The sequence below is a fragment of the Oncorhynchus keta genome, chromosome 15, assembly GCF_023373465.1.
Source record: "Oncorhynchus keta strain PuntledgeMale-10-30-2019 chromosome 15, Oket_V2, whole genome shotgun sequence".
In the NCBI taxonomy this organism is placed as follows: domain Eukaryota; kingdom Metazoa; phylum Chordata; class Actinopteri; order Salmoniformes; family Salmonidae; genus Oncorhynchus; species Oncorhynchus keta.
Window position 1 is genome coordinate 20,585,301 of NC_068435.1, and position 18,596 is coordinate 20,603,896.

Below are 18,596 nucleotides of genomic sequence, written 5' to 3' on the forward strand. Positions count from 1 at the left end.
ACAGATTTATAGGCCTATCACAACTAAATAAATGATGGATGAAGCTATATTAAATGGACTTATTCAACTTTTGAAAATGTTCATTTTCGCAACGCGCATTTAAGCATGTTTATGTTAATTAGAGGTCAATTACTGTGAGACCGGCAATCATTTGCATGACAATTACCATCTGACAAAATGTCATGACCGCCACAGCCCTAACCCTGACCATTGGAGGGTAAAACACTAAACTGATGTTCTTATGCATGATCCGAGTCTAAGAGAAAATCTCCACTTGACATCACAAATACCAAACCTCCTCCTAATCTTCCTTCTCTCTATCCCCCACCCACCCACCCTCCATCCTTCTTTTCCTTTATCCTTCCTTCCCTCCAATAGGAGGCTATTGTATGGTCAAGGTGATTATCAGTCATATAAACAACCTGTTCTGTTATACAGTTACAGTGATGATGATGAGGCTCTCCATCATCATCTGTAGTTACCTGTGTAGAGCAGATGTAGCAGCATAACCCTCTCCTCCCTCTTCCTCACGCTCTGATTAGTATTTACCCAACGCATGCACATTTACACGCACACGCACACACACCACACACGCCAGACAGCATGAGGACCAGCTGATGGTACATCCTCTGGCTTGCTGCCACAGCACGACATTTATGGAGACAATTAGCACCCGGTGAAGGAGGAACAGAGGGACCCATCACACCCTACCCCTCCCTCCCCCATCCCCTATGTCCCTCACCCGCCTCCTCCTCACCCTTCCTCCCTGCCTCCCCTTCCCTTATGTCCTCACCCACCCCTTCCTCACCCTCCCCTGCTGCCTCCCCCATCCCCTATTTCCATCACCCTAGCCTCACACCCTCTCCCTAACTCCCCCATCCAATGTACCTTACCCTCCCTCCCTGACTCCCCCATCCCCTATTTCCATCACCCCCTCCTCACCCTCCCTCCCTGACTCCCCCATCCCCTATGTCCATCACCCCCTCCTCACCCTCCCTCCCTGACTCCCCCATCCCCTATTTCCATCACCCCCTCCTCACCCTCCCTCCCTGACTCCCCCATCCCCTATGGCCATCACCCCCTCCTCACTCTCCCTCCCTGCCTTCCCCATTCCCTATGTCCATCACCCCCTCCTCAGCCTCCCTCCCTGACTCCCCCATCCCCTATGTCCATCACCCCCTCCTCACCCTCCCTCCCTGACTCCCCCATCCCCTATGGCCATCACCCCCTCCTCACTCTCCCTCCCTACCTTCCCCATTCCCTATGTCCATCACCCCCTCCTCACCCTTCATCCCTGCCTTCCCCATCCTATATCCATCTCCCAACTATCCGTTCCTCCGTCAACCCCTATGTGTCTCACCCTCTATAGTGCCTGCCTCCCCTGTCCTCCCCACATCTCCCTCCCTCCCCCACCTCCTTTCTCCTGCACTACCCATCTCCTCCCAGTCTCCATCACTGTCTACCCACCTCTGCCCCCCTCCCCTCCCTCCCCCCTCCCTCCCTCCCTCCCTCCCTCCCTCCCTCCCTCCCCCTCCCTCCCTCCCTCCCTCCCTCCCTCCCTCCCCTCTGACTGACTCTTCTCCCTCTTCCTTTCCTCTCCTCTCACAGTTGACAATCCCTCTCCTCTGTCTGTCATCACATTTTTACACAAATCCCCCAGGTCTCTTCAGCCCCACACCCCTCAACTGCCCCCCACAACCATTTGATTGACAGGTGCAATGAGGAGGAGATGATTGGCCTTTCATCAGTAAGGTGTGTATGGTTATAGCTTGTCAGTGAGGAGTCCTATTCTCCACAGTCAGGTGTTGATACCTGACTGATTGTAATGTGCTGTTATTTACTGCCAGCTATAGCACTCAGACAGTTGATTTCTGATTCTTCAAGCCAATCACCATTTTCACCTGTCTGAGTTTAGGAGACTGAATACAGCTTCACAAAGAAATAGCACACTCACCCTTTACAGGGGAAAAAAATAGTAGGCCTATAATTCAAACTATCAAGTGTGCTATGAGTACTAGCTTATTATTTTGTTGATATTTAAGCTACTATATCACCGCTCAAAAGACTTCTTCTTTCTTCTCCTTTTTTCCCATTGCTGTCAGTTTTCCCACAGCATGCTAAATCTTGCTAAAGGTCATGAGACAGGACTGAGGCAGTTTAGTGTGTCTTTAGAAGTTATTTAGGCTACCCTCTGAACTTGTGACATACTTCGTTGCTAACGTTTAGCTGTATTTTTGACTGTCGAAGAGCAGCTTGTGTTTGAACACCCCTAGTAGAAATTCCAAGGTGTTCTTTTGTGTCTGTCAGACTGTGACAGGGAGATTAGGTATGGCAACAGAAACACTGAAATACTTTCTCTCACTTTCTATTGATCATTTTCTCTCTCTCTCTCTCTCTCTCTCTCTCTCTCTCTCTCTCTCTCTCTCTCTCTCTCTCTCTCTCTCTCTCTCTCTCTCTCTCTCTCTCACATTCTGTCTCTGTCTATGTAGATGACTATAAATCAGAGTTGAGGGAGCAGCTTCCTCTGATTGCTGGCTCGGCTGCAGCAGGATTGGTGTTCATCGTCTCTCTAGTGGCCATCTCCATCGTCTGCAGCAGGTACTGTACGGTCAACATGTCCACCATGGCTGTGTTTATGGTCCAACGGGTGTGCCTCCCACACACAAACGCACGTGCACGCACACACACACACCTTACCTAACCTAACCGTTAGCAGACACAGACAGACAGGCAGGCAATGGAGCCTGTCTGTAGGCTTTTCACATACATACCTACACACATGGCCAGCAGAAGGTAATCACAGTGAAAAGGAAACAAAGCCTCTTCAGAAAGTATTCACACACCTTGACTTGTTCCACATGTTGTTGTCTTATAGCCTTGCATGTACTCACTCTGTGTGCAATAACAGTGTTTAACATCTCTGTGCCCCACACTTACAATTATCTGTAAGGTCCCTCAGTCGATTACACTTTGGAGAGGGAAAAGAAGGAAGCCTGTACAGAATAAAACATATTCTACATTTAATGTAATTTTTTTAATTAATTATTTTTATTTATTCTTTATTCAACTAGGCAAGTCAGTTACAGTTTTTTTTTTTTTTTACAATTGCTAACATCCTTTTGTCCAATCTGTAGTCACATTTTCAAAACATGAACACAATTAGCACAACATCCATCTTGTTGTGGACCATACCATTAACACAATTAATGTTGTTTTCACAGAATATGCACTCAATTTAGTTTCTAAAATGCTTACATTTTCTTTACATACAATCTTACCCAATACCAAAATGATGGATCTTTCTTGTCTTATTTACAAATGCTTGCACACAGCCAGAAATTAAGAAGTATAAAGCCTCGACTTCTGCAACAACAGACGCTCAAAATCTATATTGAAACAGCTGATAAGCATTTTGAATGAACAGATCATTGAAACATTCAGTCTCCATTGAAACATATCTGATTTACTGTAAATTGTGTAAAATAGACCAACCACAGTTTATTCCAATCTTAATCGGAGACATAGCAAGGTGTTGAAGTTCTTTCAATTGCATGGACATACACAGTACAAAGGGGACTCTTTGGATTGATTTTGTTCAGTGTGGATACAGAACAACACAGAGGAGCAGAGAGAGAAAAAATATTTGGACCAGGGAGAGGAATAGCTGGACCAGGGAGAGGAGTAGTTGGACCAGGCAGAGGAGTAGTTGGACTAGGGAGAGGAGTAGCTGGACCAGGCAGAGGAGTAGTTGGACCAGGGAGAGGAGTAACTGGTCCAGGGAGAGGAGTAGCTGGACCAGGGAGAGGAGTAGCTAGACCAGCGAGAGGAGTAGCTGGACCAGGCAGGGGAGTAGTTGGACCAATACAAGGGAGAAGGGGAGGTAGGGGGAGATGAGTAAGAATGCGTGGTGGTGTTCAAAGGAGAGTAAGAGCTGCTGTCACTGATGAAATAAGAGCCACCATCATAGACCATGTGATAAACCAGGGTCTATCACTGAGAGATACGGGTGAAAGCGTCCAACCTAATCTCAGATGGTCAACCGTGGCTTCCATTATCCAGAATTTTCAGCAAACCAACAGGTAAGTTAATGCATTTAACAAGGGCTTCTTACATTACATTAATGTAATGATGTAATGTAAATGCTTCTTCTATCATTAGAATCAATAGAATTTCAGAATTTCAATTCTGCTCTGAATTTCTCTCAGTTTCTCTCAGTCCCCCCGAGTTCCTTTTGAAAGAAAGGAACAGTGAGCGGGTCTATTCAACATGACTTGCTCTATAGTGAGTTTTACACTATGCTACTCTACATGTAATCGTGGGTTACAGTACATACAGTAGGACATACTAAAAAGCATTTACGCATACTGTGTTAGATTTCTTTTGAGAGTCATGGAGTTGGAGGCTAATCAGACCCCACATTAAATAATTTATGTAGACAAGGCAGGGCAAAACACGTTGGCGGGGAAGAAACGTCCTCGGAAATAGGGCCACCGTTCATGTGCCGGGTCAGAGAGGAGCAAATATCACAATTTGTGCTGCAGCCTCGAGTGCTGGTTTGGTCCTGCAGAAATGCCAGATTGGTCCCTACAACACTGAGCGCCTTCTTTTGGTTTTAGATTACCTCCACCAACAACTGGTGCCAGAAGCAGAAAGGGAGCCGCTGGGAGGAAACATGAGGATATTTGTGATTGCATGGGCCATGTATGTTGGATGTGTTGTTGAACCAAAGACCATGTATGTTGGATGTGTTGTTGAAGTAAAGATGACTCATTCACTTTTAGATAGTATGTTGCCAAAAAACCACACATTCGACACTCAACCAAAAAATGTAGAGTGGTTTACAGTAAACGGAAACTGAATTACAAAAAACAATGGATTTCATATGGTCTATTGATGCAGGTAGAACTGAAACATGACAAGTAATGTCGTTTTTGTAATGACATCAACTGTTAGTATTTTGAAAGTCATTGTGCTATGATTGACTACTGTATATGTTCCTCTTGGATAGAAAACATGTGCTAGTGTTTTGACTGAATGATTAGATATTGAGTTGGGTTTGCCGTGTTTTGATCGAGTTAGTGTATGTAGAGAAAGTTTTTTTTGCATTTTGAAATGTAGAGTTGGTATTGAATTAACAAAATGTGGTTTTGAGCAGAAAATGTACTGTTTGGCTAATTGAGTGACATAGGTGTGTTATGAGTTTAGAAAAAGTATCTCAAGTATAAGTAAACGCTTGTAAGCGATTGTAAGAAACTGTAAGAACAAATTCGTATTTACAATGACGGCATACCAAAAACATGCATCCAGTTTGCAACAATTACGGCCTACCTAATGCATTACAGTTGGCAACAATGAAGGCCTACCTAATGCATTACAGTTGGCAACAATTACGGCCTACCTAATGCATTACAGTTGGCAACAATGAAGGCCTACCTAATGCATTACAGTTGGCAACAATGAAGGCCTACCTAATGCATTACAGTTGGCAACAATGAAGGCCTACCTAATGCATTACAGTTGGCAACAATGAAGGCCTACCTAATGCATTACAGTTGGCAACAATGAAGGCCTACCTAATGCATTACAGTTGGCAACAATGAAGGCCTACCTAATGCATTACAGTTTGCAACAATGAGGGCCTACCTAATGCATTACAGTTGGCAACAATGAGGGCCTACCTAATGCATTACAGTTGGCAACAATGAAGGCCTACCTAATGCATTACAGTTTGCAACAATGAGGGCCTACCTAATGCATTACAGTTGGCAACAATTACGGCCTACCCAATGCATTACAGTTTGCAACATTGACGGCCAACCTAATGCATTACAGTTTGCAACATTGACGGCCTACCCAATGCATTACAGTTTGCAACATTGACGGCCAACCTAATGCATTACAGTTTGCAACATTGACGGCCTACCTAATGCATCCAGCTTGCAACAATGACGGCCTACCTAATGCATTACAGTTGGCAACATTGACGGCCTACCTAATGCATCCAGTTTGCAACATTGACGGCCTACCTAATGCATTACAGTTGGCAACATTGACGGCCTACCTAATGCATCCAGTTTGCAACATTGACGGCCTACCTAATGCATCCAGTTTGCAACATTGACGGCCTACCCAATGCATTACAGTTGGCAACATTGACGGCCTACCTAATGCATCCAGTTTGCAACATTGACGGCCTACCTAATGCATCCAATTTGCAACATTGACGGCCTACCCAATGCATTACAGTTGGCAACATTGACGGCCTACCTAATGCATCCAGTTTGCAACATTGACGGCCTACCTAATGCATCCAGTTTGCAACATTGACGGCCTACCCAATGCATTACAGTTGGCAACATTGACGGCCTACCTAATGCATCCAGTTTGCAACATTGACGGCCTACCTAATGCATCCAGTTTGCAAAATTGACGGCCTACCTAATGCATTACAGTTGGCAACATTGACGGCCTACCTAATGCATCCAGTTTGCAACAATGACGGCCTACCTAATGCATCCAGCTTGCAACAATAACGGCCTACCTAATGCATCCAGTTTGCAACAATGACGGCCTACCTAATGCATCCAGTTTGCAACATTGACGGCCTACCTAATGCATCCAGTTTGCAACAATGACGGCCTACCTAATGCATCCAGTTTGCAACATTGACGGCCTACCTAATGCATCCAGCTTGCAACATTGACGGCCTACCTAATGCATCCAGCTTGCAACATTGACGGCCTACCTAATGCATCCAGCTTGCAACATTGACGGCCTACCTAATGCATCCAGCTTGCAACATTGACGGCCTACCTAATGCATCCAGCTTGCAACATTGACGGCCTACCTAATGCATCCAGTTTGCAACATTGACGGCCTACCTAATGCATCCAGCTTGCAACATTGACGGCCTACCTAATGCATCCAGCTTGCAACATTGACGGCCTACCTAATGCATCCAGTTTGCAAAAAGGCACTAAAGGAAAACTAAAAAAATGTATGTTATGTCCTGAATACAAAGCACTAGGTATGCGGAAAATCCAACACAACACATCACTGAGTACCACTCCTCATTTCGGCGCATTTCAGTGCTAGAGGCGTCACTACAGACTCTCTGGTTCGAATCCAGGATGTATCACAATTGGCCGTGATTGGGAGTCCCATAGGGCAGTGCACAATTGGCCCAGTGTTGTCCAGGTTTGGCCGGTGTAGGCCGTCATTTTTAACTGTCTTGCCTAGTTAAATAACGGTTAAATACATTTTTTAAAAGCATGGTGGTGGCTGCATGTTATGGGAATGCTTGTCATTGGCAAGGACAAGGGAGATTTTTGGGATAAAAAGAAACGGAATAGAGTTATGCACAGGCATAATCCTAGTGGAAAACCTGGTTCAGTCTTGTTTCCAACAGACACTCAGAGACAAATCCCCCTTTCAGCAGGACAGTAACCTAAAACAAGGCCAAATATACACTGGAGTTGGTCACCAAGATGACATTGATGGTTCCCGAGTGGTCTAGTTACAGTTTTGGCTTAAATCGGCTTGAAAATAATTGGCAAGACTTGATCATGGCTGTCTAGCAATGATCAACAACCAATTTGACAGAGCTTGAATAATTCTTTAAAAAATTATAATTTGCAAATATTGTACAATCCAGGTGTGCAAAGCTCTTAAGAGATATACCCAGAAAGACTCACAGCTGTAATCGCTGCCAAATGTGATTCTAACATTTTTTGACTCAGGGGTGTGACTACTTACATAAATTAAATATTTCTGTATTTCATTTTCAATAAATGTTCAAACCTTTCTAAATTTAATCCATTTTGAATTCAAAATGTGGAATATGTAAAGGGGTGTGAATACTTTGTGAAGGCTCTGTAACTGTTCCACATCTGTATTATGAGTTTCTCTATGAATCGTCCATTTCACATGTGGACCAAAGTGTTCACGCAGAGTTGACCTGAGTTAACTGACTCAAACCAATTTTATTCTCAAAAGCGTTTGACAGCACCATGCTACTTTCCCCCACCCCCTCTCTCTTCAGAAACCTTTAAGTTGAATTTAGAATTTGCAGCCGTGCCATATGCTACCAGTTAGTACCACAGCGCCCTATCAGACATGACAGGGTGTTTGATGACTGTAGGAGCAGAGGAGAAGGTTAGGAAGACAGATGAAAAGCTACAGAGATGGTATCACATCTCTAATTAAAAAACAGCTCATTCTCATTACACTTCATTTGTCGCTGCAGCTAACTCTAACCCTAAGCCACTGATTCAGTTTCAGACCGGTCGCTTTCAGGCCTCGGTTAGTGAGACTCCGAGACAGATTTAATGATTCCTCCTGACTCCTCCTTTCATCCTAAAGTTGTTTTTATGTTTTATTTTTTTCCACAAAATACAACTTTTCTTTCTCTCTCTCTGATTTGTGATCAGGAAACGGGCGTACACCAAGGAAGCGGTGTACAGCGACAAGTTACAGCATTACAGCACAGGAAGAGGTAAGTTCACTACCACAACACCATATACTACAGACCCTGGTTAGATTCCAGGCTGTATCACAACTGGCCATGTACGCCGCCCTATGGGAGTCCCATTGGGCTGCGTACAACTAGCCCAGTGTTAGGGTTTGGCCGCCATTGTAAATAAGAATTTGTTCTTAACTGACTTGCCTAGTTAAATAGGACAAAACACATATCAATTGTCCATCATGTACTATCATTTAGGGCAAAACAGTCCCTCAACATTCTAAATGACCTTGACTGACACCCTTGATTGACACTCAGCCTGGTTCGATCACAAACACAGGCCACATTAAGGGCAAAACCAACCCTTCCATGTCCTTTGCGTTTTACTATAGAGGGAAAAAAACACCCCTTCTGATTGAACATTGAGGGCTAAAACATCCCTTTCCACTTTCTAAATGACATTGCTTGACACTCACCTCTCAGAGTTGTAACCGTGATTGAATCACACACAGTTCTATCATGCTGAGTACTAAAAACAACCTGTTCTAGCATTGAGGGAAAATACACCCCTTCCTGATCCGACGTAGAGGGCAAAGGTCATCCCTTTCCTGCTCTAAGTAACATTGACTGACTCATCTCTCAGGGCTGTGTAAGCTAACCATGATTGAGCCAGGGTCCTATCACTCTTTGGCCATTGACTGACACTGTAAAGTTGCCTAAAGCAAGGCAAGCAAACTCCTTTGTTTTGCTGAAGTTGAGGGAGAGGCTGTTGTCCTGGCACCACAATGCCAGTTCACTTTCCTCCTCCCTATAGGCTGACTCGGCGCTGTTGGTTATCAGGCCTAAAACATTGGTATCGTCGGCGAGTTGATGTCATGCAAAGCCATGCAGTCGTGGGAGAACAGGGAGTACAGCAGAGGACTGAAGACACCCTATGGGGGACCCTGTGTTAACCTTTTTGTGTGTAGGGGGCAGTATTTTCATTTTTGGCTAAAAAACGTTCTCAGCCCCAGAAACTAGAATATGCATATAATTGTCAGATTGGGATAGCAAACACTCTAAAGTTTCCAAAACTGTAAAAATATTGTCTGTGAGTATAACAGAACTGATATTGCAGGCGAAAGCCTGAGGAAAATCCATTCAGGAAGTGCCTCTTATTTTGAAACCTCTCTGTTTCTATGCATGCCTATCCTCCATTTAAAGGGATATCAACCAGATTCCTTTTTCTATGGCTTCCCTAAGGTGTCAACAGTCTTTAGACATAGTTTCGGGCTTTTGTTTTGAAAAATGAGCGTGACGGATAACATTGCGTAAGTGGATAGGTGAGTTTTGCACAACTGAGTAAAGCCGCCATTGTTCCTCCCTCTGTTATTGAAAAACCTACACACTCAGTTGATATATTATCGAATATATATTTTAAAAACAACATGAGGATTCATTATAAAAGATGTTTGACATGTTTCTGTGGACATTCTGGATATTATTTGGAATATACGTCTGCGTTGTCGTGACCGCTCTTTCCTGTGGATTTCTGAACAAACAAATGTCAGTATTTTGGGTATAAAAATAATCTTTATGGAACAAAAGGAACTTTTGTTGTGTAACTGGGAGTCTCGTGAGTGAAAACATCTGAAGATCATCAATGGTAAAACATTTTTTTGATTGCTTTTCTGATTTTCGTGACCTAGCTACTTAATGCTTAGTGTACATAATGTTATGTTGTGCTATCGATACACAAACGCTTGGATTGCTTTCTCTGTAAAGCATAATTTCAAAATCTGAGACGACAGATGGATTAAAACAAAATGCTAAGCTGTGTTTCCTATATTGCACTTGTGATTTCATGAATATGAATATTTTTTAATATTATTTGACTGTGGCGCTATGCTATTCAGCGGTTGCTGATGACAACTATCCCGCTACCGGGATGGGTAGTGTCAACATTAAGAGTCAATCCTCACAGCCTGTGATCTGCCCATCAAGAACTCCAGGATTCCAGTTGCAGGGGCTGGTTTCCAGACCCAGGGCTCTGAGCTTGGTGACAAGCTTGGAGGAAGCAATAGTGTTGAAGGCTAAACTGTAGTCAATTAACAGCATTCTCACATAGGTGTTCCTCTTGTCCAGATGTGTTTTCAACTGTGTGAATAGCTCTGGAAATGTAATCTTCTGTAGATCTGTTGGAACGGTAGGCAAATTAGAGTGATCCAGTGTGCCTGGCATGCTGGCCCTGATGTGGGCCATGACCAGCCTCACCAAGCATTTCATGATGACCGGGGTGAGTGCGACGGGCGATAGTCATTTGGGCATGTCACCTTGTTTTTCTTGGGCAGTGGGCCGATGGTTGTCTCTTTGAAGCGGGGACTACAGCCTGGTACAGGGACAGGGACCGGTTGAAGATGTCAGAGAAAATGACTGCCAGCTGGTCAACACACACTCTGAGGACGCGGCCAGGGATGCCATCTGGGCTGGCTGCTTTGTGAGTTTTCACTCTTTTGAGAGTTTTCCTCACATCAGCCTTGGAGAGCGAATGCACCTGGTCGCCCGGAGCAGCGAGAGTCTTCCTGGACTGCTCCATATTGTCTGCCTCAAAGAAAGCATAGAATGTTTTAAGCTGGTTTGGGATGGAGGCTTTGGTGGGCACCACACAGGTGGATTTTCCTTTGTATTCTCTTGTAGTCCTTGCCACATACTGTAAGTCGTGAGTCTGAGTTGTCGAACATCAATTCAAGTTTGAGTCTATATTGTCTTTTGCATCTCTAATGGGTTTGCGGAGCTTGTACCTGCTTGCCTTGTACATGCGGTGTGCCATTTCTCCCCCGGTCAAACCCTCAGAAGAGTTGGCATTCACAGTTGATTGTATCAGAGGCTATCTTATGGAGATTTAAAGCCATTAACATAAGTGGAGAAATAAAATACGAAGATGTTAGAGAGACGGCAACAGCGCTAACCACGCTTATCATCAAGCAATTTGAAGGCGAGGGAAAAACAGTGATAAGTGTTCCTATTCAGCTTGTGTTTTCCCCCTCCACTCTCACCCGCTAACTAATAATAATGCTCAGGAATAGATTATGTCCGATCTTTTCTCTTCAGGATTTGACAGACAGTTTTATAATTACTACTCATTGGTAGAAAACTACCCACTTTGGAAGAAACAACTCCACATTGATTCTTCTTGGTTGAAATGCTTAAGGAGTATTTTTTTTCACCCTGGCTGTTGGTAATGGAGTCACAAACTGTGATGAGTGGTGCACTGAATGGGAAATGAACATGCAATACCTAAAACTATAAAGGGGTAGTTCAGGGATTTTACTGAAATGATTGGCACGCTTGATAAAAATTACCCAAAAATGCTATTAAATAAATAATTCAAATACGGAGCTGTATTGTATGTTCCAAAAATTAGAAAAGTATATTTTATACCAACAAAATTGGTCAGAGAAATAGATTTAGTTTAACAAGTAATAAAACAAATTCTCAATAAGGTAGGTGTCAAAATTGGCACCTCTGTTTTCAATACTCCCGCCCCTTGCTCCCGCCCCTTGCTCCCGCCCCTTGCAAGGATAACAACACTGGGCCTTTTTCTAAAATGTTTTATGAGACTGGAGAACACATAGCCTTTCCAGATCCGTGATATCCTTTGTCTGTGCTTATGGACTGTCCTCTACAATTCAAAATAGAGAATGACCGATATGGATTTGTTGGGGCCGAGGAGGCTGATGGACGATATTTTAGGTCAATATTCAATATCATTACATTTTAAAAACGTTATGACAAAATATCCCGGAGTCATGTATGCGTTAATGCGTCAATTTTAAAATCAAACAATTAATGACTGTTTTTACCAATCTAACTACGTAACATTTTATTTAAATCTCTTCATTAACTGAGTAAATTAAGATGGTATAGGCCTACACACAATACAGGTGAATGCATATTCAATAGGAGTGTGTGCCTGCATTGAGTTATTGAGCTTGTTTCGGAGACTATGGTGCTACTGTACAGATGGCAATCGTTTTGCCTTCCATTTGGGACCTAATCAAATCAAATCAAATGTTATTGGTCACATACACATGGTTAGCAGTTGCGATTGTAACGAAATGCTTATACTTCTAGATCCAACAGTGCAGCAGTATCTAACAGGTAATATCTAACAATTCCACAACAAAACCTAATATCTAACAAATTCCACTACAAAACCTAATATCTAACAAATTCCAGTACAAAACCTAATACACACAATCTAGTAAAGGAATGGGATGAGAATATATAAGTATAAAATATATGGATGAGCAGTGACAGAGCGGCTAAGATGCAATACATAGTAAAGAATAGATAGTGAAGGATACATTATACAGTATATGAGATGAGTAATGTGAGATATGTAAACATTCTTAAAGTGGAATTATTAAAGTAACCCAATGACCAACAACATTTGCATAATCATCACTCCAGCATGTCACGCTTGTATGGAAGGACCTCCTATAGGTACTGCTGTTAGTTTGTAAATATAAAATAACATATATTCAATGCAAATGGGTCCAACGTAACGTCATGATTTGTGATCACGGATGCTTATGAAATAAGTATTTTTCAGCTGTCAGGATGCATAATAAAATTAGAAACAGTTCTATTGGCGAGTTCAGCTATCTGTCAAGAAATGGCAGGTTGCAACTTGATCTTACTGCTATGATTGGATAGAGCGAGGCTGTAACTCCACTTCCTTTCACATCTCTCTCCATCGCTCATATCACTTGCTGCAGTTTACTGCTAGTATGAAAACTCACTCAATGGCGTTGACATTGTCTACCAAGACATAAATGTGCATAATAAAAGGAAATTGACAAGTCAGTTACACAACTGAATGCATTCAACTGAAATGTGTCTTCTGCATTTAACCTAACCCCTCTGAATCAGAGAGGTGAGGGGGGCTGCCTTAATCAACATCCACGCCCAGGATCAGTTGGGCAGATCACGCAAGGGCAGATCGGCAGATTTTTCAGTCTTACCAGCACTGGGATTTGAACCAACAACCTTTCGGTTACTGGCCCAATGCTCTTAAACTCTAGGCTACCTGCTGCCCCTCATATCTAACAAGGAGAGCGAGGGTAGGAAAGAATATGAAACAACGATGCACATTATGTCTAAGAGTTTAATCTGGCCATAGTTTAAGTGAGAACGTACAAACACGCACGCTGATCTACAGTTTACATGGTCCATAAACATGCTGGATGATTCTTAGGTAGCTAAACCTATTGCCAAACTTTATTTGGCCATTTTAAAACACTTCCTTCTTTCCCTATTAGGACAATCATCTAATCTATCAACTGTCAATTTCCGCATATGATTGCAGCTGGTCAGATTGGCACACCAGTAAATAGCTAACGTTACAACGCAAGTTGATTTTCAATTGCTAAAAATTGTGCATGTTCAAATGATAACCAGCTAATGTTAGCTAGCTACATTGGCTATTAGCTCCTATCTGATATCTTATCACCATGTTTATCTAGCCAGCTAGCTAGCATAGTAGCTAATATAGCTAGCTATAGATGAAAAGGTTAGCTAATTATTGTAATCTTTGCTAACAGATCACATAGCTAGCTAGCTTTCTTATTTCATACATATCCTGGCACGTCGACACAAGCCTTATTATTAGTGAATGAACTAAAATAATATTTGCTACAGGAGTTTGATTTTGGTTACTGTATCAATTCACCCATTTCTCAATCTGCACCTTTCTGCTGGAGAATGAGCTAGCTTGCTGCTTGCTGCTGATTTTCCCAGCTATGCATTCCTCAGCATTGTGCAGTGCTCATGGCCAGGCGGTGAGGGGTGGCTGGCATAGCAGCATTTATGCTATGTAAAGGGAATATCAGCAGAGAAGGTCCAATAACCGATAGACTAGAAAAAGCAAATATCGGCCAGATATATCAACTCGGCCGATTAACGGTTGTTCTCTAATTTCTCACCACAGGTTTTCAATGGAGTTTGGAGACTGAGATGGCCATTGCACAATGTTGATTTTGTGGTCAATTAACCACTTATTTGTGGATTTTGATGTGTTAGGGTTCATTGTCTTGCTGGAAGTTTCATCCTCCCGCAGAGGTAACCAGGTTTTTGGCTAAAATGTCCTGCTGCTTGCTCAAGTTCATGATGCCGTTGAACATATCAAGGGCCCCAGGACCAGTAGAAGCAAAATAGCCCCATGACATCAAAGATCCATCACCATATTTGACAGTAGGCACAAGGTACTTTTCTGCATATGATTCTATTTTTTGACACCAAACCCACCACTGGTGTGCGTGGCTAATGAGGTCTATTTTCATGTCATCTGACCATAGCACTGCCTGGAGTTTGCCAAACGGCATTGGCACTTAGATTGGATCCGGTGCTATGACATGAAAATAGTCACAAGCACATCAACAGCCATCCATAAACATCACACACACACACACCGACCCACTTCCAAAGGCATCACACACACTAATGGATCTACACACATCCGCTTGCCACCATATATGTAGGCCTGATGATTTAGCACTGTCGTTGCACCAAACCTAACCATAAATATCAATGCCTTTCTTTAAAATCAATACGCAAGTATATATTTTTTAAACCTGCATATTTAGTTAATATTGGCTGGTAACATTAATTTCTTATAATTAGGGAAATTGTGTCACTTCTCTTGCGTGCCGTGCAAGCAGTCAGGGTATATGCAGCAATTTGGGCCACCTGGCTCGTTGCGAACTGTGTGAAGTCCATTTATTCCTAATTATGACATAACATTGAAGGTTGTACAATGTAACAGCAATATTTAGAATTAGGGGTGCCACCCATTAGATAAAATACGTAACGGTTTCCGTATTTCACTGAAAGAATAAACGTTTTGTTTTCGAAATTGTAGTTTCCAGATCCGACCATATTAATGACCAAAGGCTCGTATTTCTGTGTGTTATTATGTTATAATTAAGTCTATGATTTGATATTTGATAGAGCAGTCTGACTGAGCGATGGTAGGCAGCTGCAGGCTCATACGCATTCATTCAAACAGCTCTTCGCAATGCTTCAAGCATTGAGCTGTTTATGACTTCAAGCCTATCAACTCCCGAGATTTGGCTGGTGTAACCGATGTGAAATGGCTAGCTAGTTAGCGGGGTGTGCACTATTAGCGTTTCAATCGGTGACGTCACTCGCTCTGAGACTTGGAGTAGTTGTTCCCCTTGCACTGCAAGGGTTGCGGCTTTTGTGGAGCGATGGATGGGTAATGATGCTTCGAGGGTGGCTGTTGTCGATGTGTTCCTGGTTCGAGCCCAGGTAGGGGCAAGGAGAGGGACGAAAGCTATACTGTTACACTGGCAATGCTAAAGTGCCTATAAGAACATCCAATAGTCAAAGGTATATGAAGTACAAATGGTCTAGAGAGAAATAGTCCTATAATTCCTATAATAACTACAATCTAAAACTTCTTACCTGGGAATATTGAAGACTCATGTTAAAAGGAACCACCATCTTTCATATGTTCTCATGTTCTGAGCAAGGAACTGAAACGTTAGCTTTTTTACATGGCACATATTGCACTTTTACTTTCTTCTCCAACACTTTGTTTTTGCATTATTTAAACCAAATGTAACATATTTCATTATTTATTTGAGGCTAAATTGATTTTATTGATGTATTATATTAAGTTAAAATAAGTGTTCATTCAGTATTGTTGTAATTGTCAATATTACAAATACATTTAAAAAATTGGCCGATGAATCGGTATCAGCTTTTTTTTGGGGTCCTCCAATAATCGGTATCGGTATCGGCGTTGAAAAATCATAATCGGACAACCTCTAGTGACAACGGCCCAGACTCTTCTGACAGAAATGTCTGTCATTGGAAAAACAACCCGGAAAAGACAGATTCTTCAACAAACTTCCATATATTTCACTAAGAATCTAATTGCTTGCTGGATTTAGATTTTAATTTACGATCCAGGCCAGCGGCGTGTTAATCCCTTAAGATTTGCAGATTGCAGAATGTTTGTATTTTTCTCTCTCTGATTTCTGCCTTAATAAGTTGCAGTGAGTGTCTGATAAATTATTTTCTCACATCAAACGCTGGCTAATTAACTTAACTTGCACTGAGGAGAATATTCATTTATATGTTTTGCCTGTAGCGTGTATGAGTGTATATGCGCACATCATGGATCTATACAGTAGATTAGTTTAGGTGAGTATACTTCAGGACCAAATCTGTGCCATGAGATATTGGTTATAGGGGATCTTTCTCTCTCTCTCCACCCCCTCTTTCCCTCACCCAATGGACTTTGTTGTTTTATAGCAGGGTAAAAATAGACCCGGTGGTTTGGATGTGCTTTGGCCCGCACAAACAACTGATAAACTGTTTGCTATTTAAATTATACATGAAAGTGGGCATGGGTCTGTGGAATATGGAAAAAGGCAATGGGATGCACGTTTGTGTGTGTGTGTGTGCCTATGTTCCCAGGCCTGAGATTCCTGAGCTGCGTTTCAGTCACACGCATGCACACACGTCCATAATGCCATTATATAATGGAGAACTCCAAACCCTCTCATGGATTATCTGTAATCCAGTCTCCATGGAGTCTCTAATCAGCAATTACATCCACAGAGACAGACTTGAAGGTAATTAGTGTGCTAGCCAGTCTGAGCTTTCATTCAAGAGCTATATGTAAGGTACAAGGTTAGGTCTCCTTGAATAGAGATCCTATCCTTCCTATCCCCTTCTCAGCCCTCCGCCACTTGACTCTGCTCAGCCTAGGTGCTGCATGTCATGTAGATGAATGAGGTTCATGAGGAGACGATGGGCTTATGTCAACCCTGGTGCCATATTGCAAAACCAGTCTGAGAGTGCTAATCAATGTCATTGAGAGAATTTGTGGCTCTAGTCAAATTTAGTGCATTACATAGTGGATAGGTTGCGATTTTAGGCGTATATTCTATGTTGTCAATTCACGTGTTGAATATGATTTTGACTACCCACAAGCCATCTCATCTGCCTCAGAAACAAGTGTTTCTCCATTCCCAGACATGCCCAGACAGTGAACTGTACTCACCTATCTGTCGCTGGCGCTGAGAGCCGTTGGTTAGCGAGGCGGTTTTATCAGTTTATGAGCATCTATGGGGAGAGATGGTGGGGTAATTGGTTCCTCTGCGATCACAGGGCAGAGAGGAAGGGAGTGAGAGAGGAAAGAAAAAAGCTCTTTCTGTTTCTCCGTCTCTCTCATTCTGTCTTTCTCTCTTTCTCATGGCTCTCGATGTGTACTGTTGGATAAAACAGATTCATCAAAACACTATTTTATTAGTGTCTGCTGTGGAGGAGTGCTTGTTCCTGGGAGAAAACAGGAGCCCTAATAGACTTGTGTACATTACTATAATTCAAATCCATTGACACAGGCTTGCTGTGTCAAGTCCTGGAAACCAGGGGTTGGAACCAAAATGATTTTTTACAATCAGAAACACTATTTTTTTCGTTTCGTCCCGTGTTCCGACCAGCAAAATAAAGTTCTGAACCGGTTCAAACCAAAAATGTTTTCCGGTTTATATTGTTCCTTTGTTTTTATTTTTTTACTTGTGAAATCAACAGTTGTTTACATTTTGCTCATTAAATGACTTCACCAATCAGAGCAGACAGAGCAGGCAGGCTAGTTGTTTACATGCGTGATGGACAGACAAAAGTAGCCTTTGGCACAAGGTTCGGGTGAAATAATGCGGGTGGGGAGAGAGCAGGAGAGGGTTGAGAAGGAGGCTTGCAGCTCTGGCATCTTGTTGTGACATGCATTATCTGAATTATTTGAATTATATATAGGAGGGGCAACTTCTATGGAGGAACTTTGAATGTCTTTTGAGCCCGCTAGCTAACAAGCTTGTGTGTGCTGAGCGGCACCAGGATGAAAACATACTGTATCTTACCTTTTTGTAGTTAATAAATCCAATGTGAATTTCAAGGTTTATAGTATCCTTAACTAGCAATGAAAAGGTTGATCCATTCTTCTCTATCTAATTAAAAATATTTCTCTCTATCTTCTGAATCATGAGTGTAACGTCAGTACAGTAGACTATGGTAACGTCAGTACAGTAGACTATGGTAATGTCAGGACAGTAGACTATGGTAA

The 18,596-nt window shown here is 42.5% G+C and overlaps 1 pseudogene; it reads left to right on the forward strand.

The window, feature by feature from the left end:
* LOC118395199 (ephrin type-B receptor 1-like) overlaps nucleotides 1–18,596 on the forward strand; it is a 387,061-nt pseudogene that overhangs the window by 346,473 nt on the left and 21,992 nt on the right.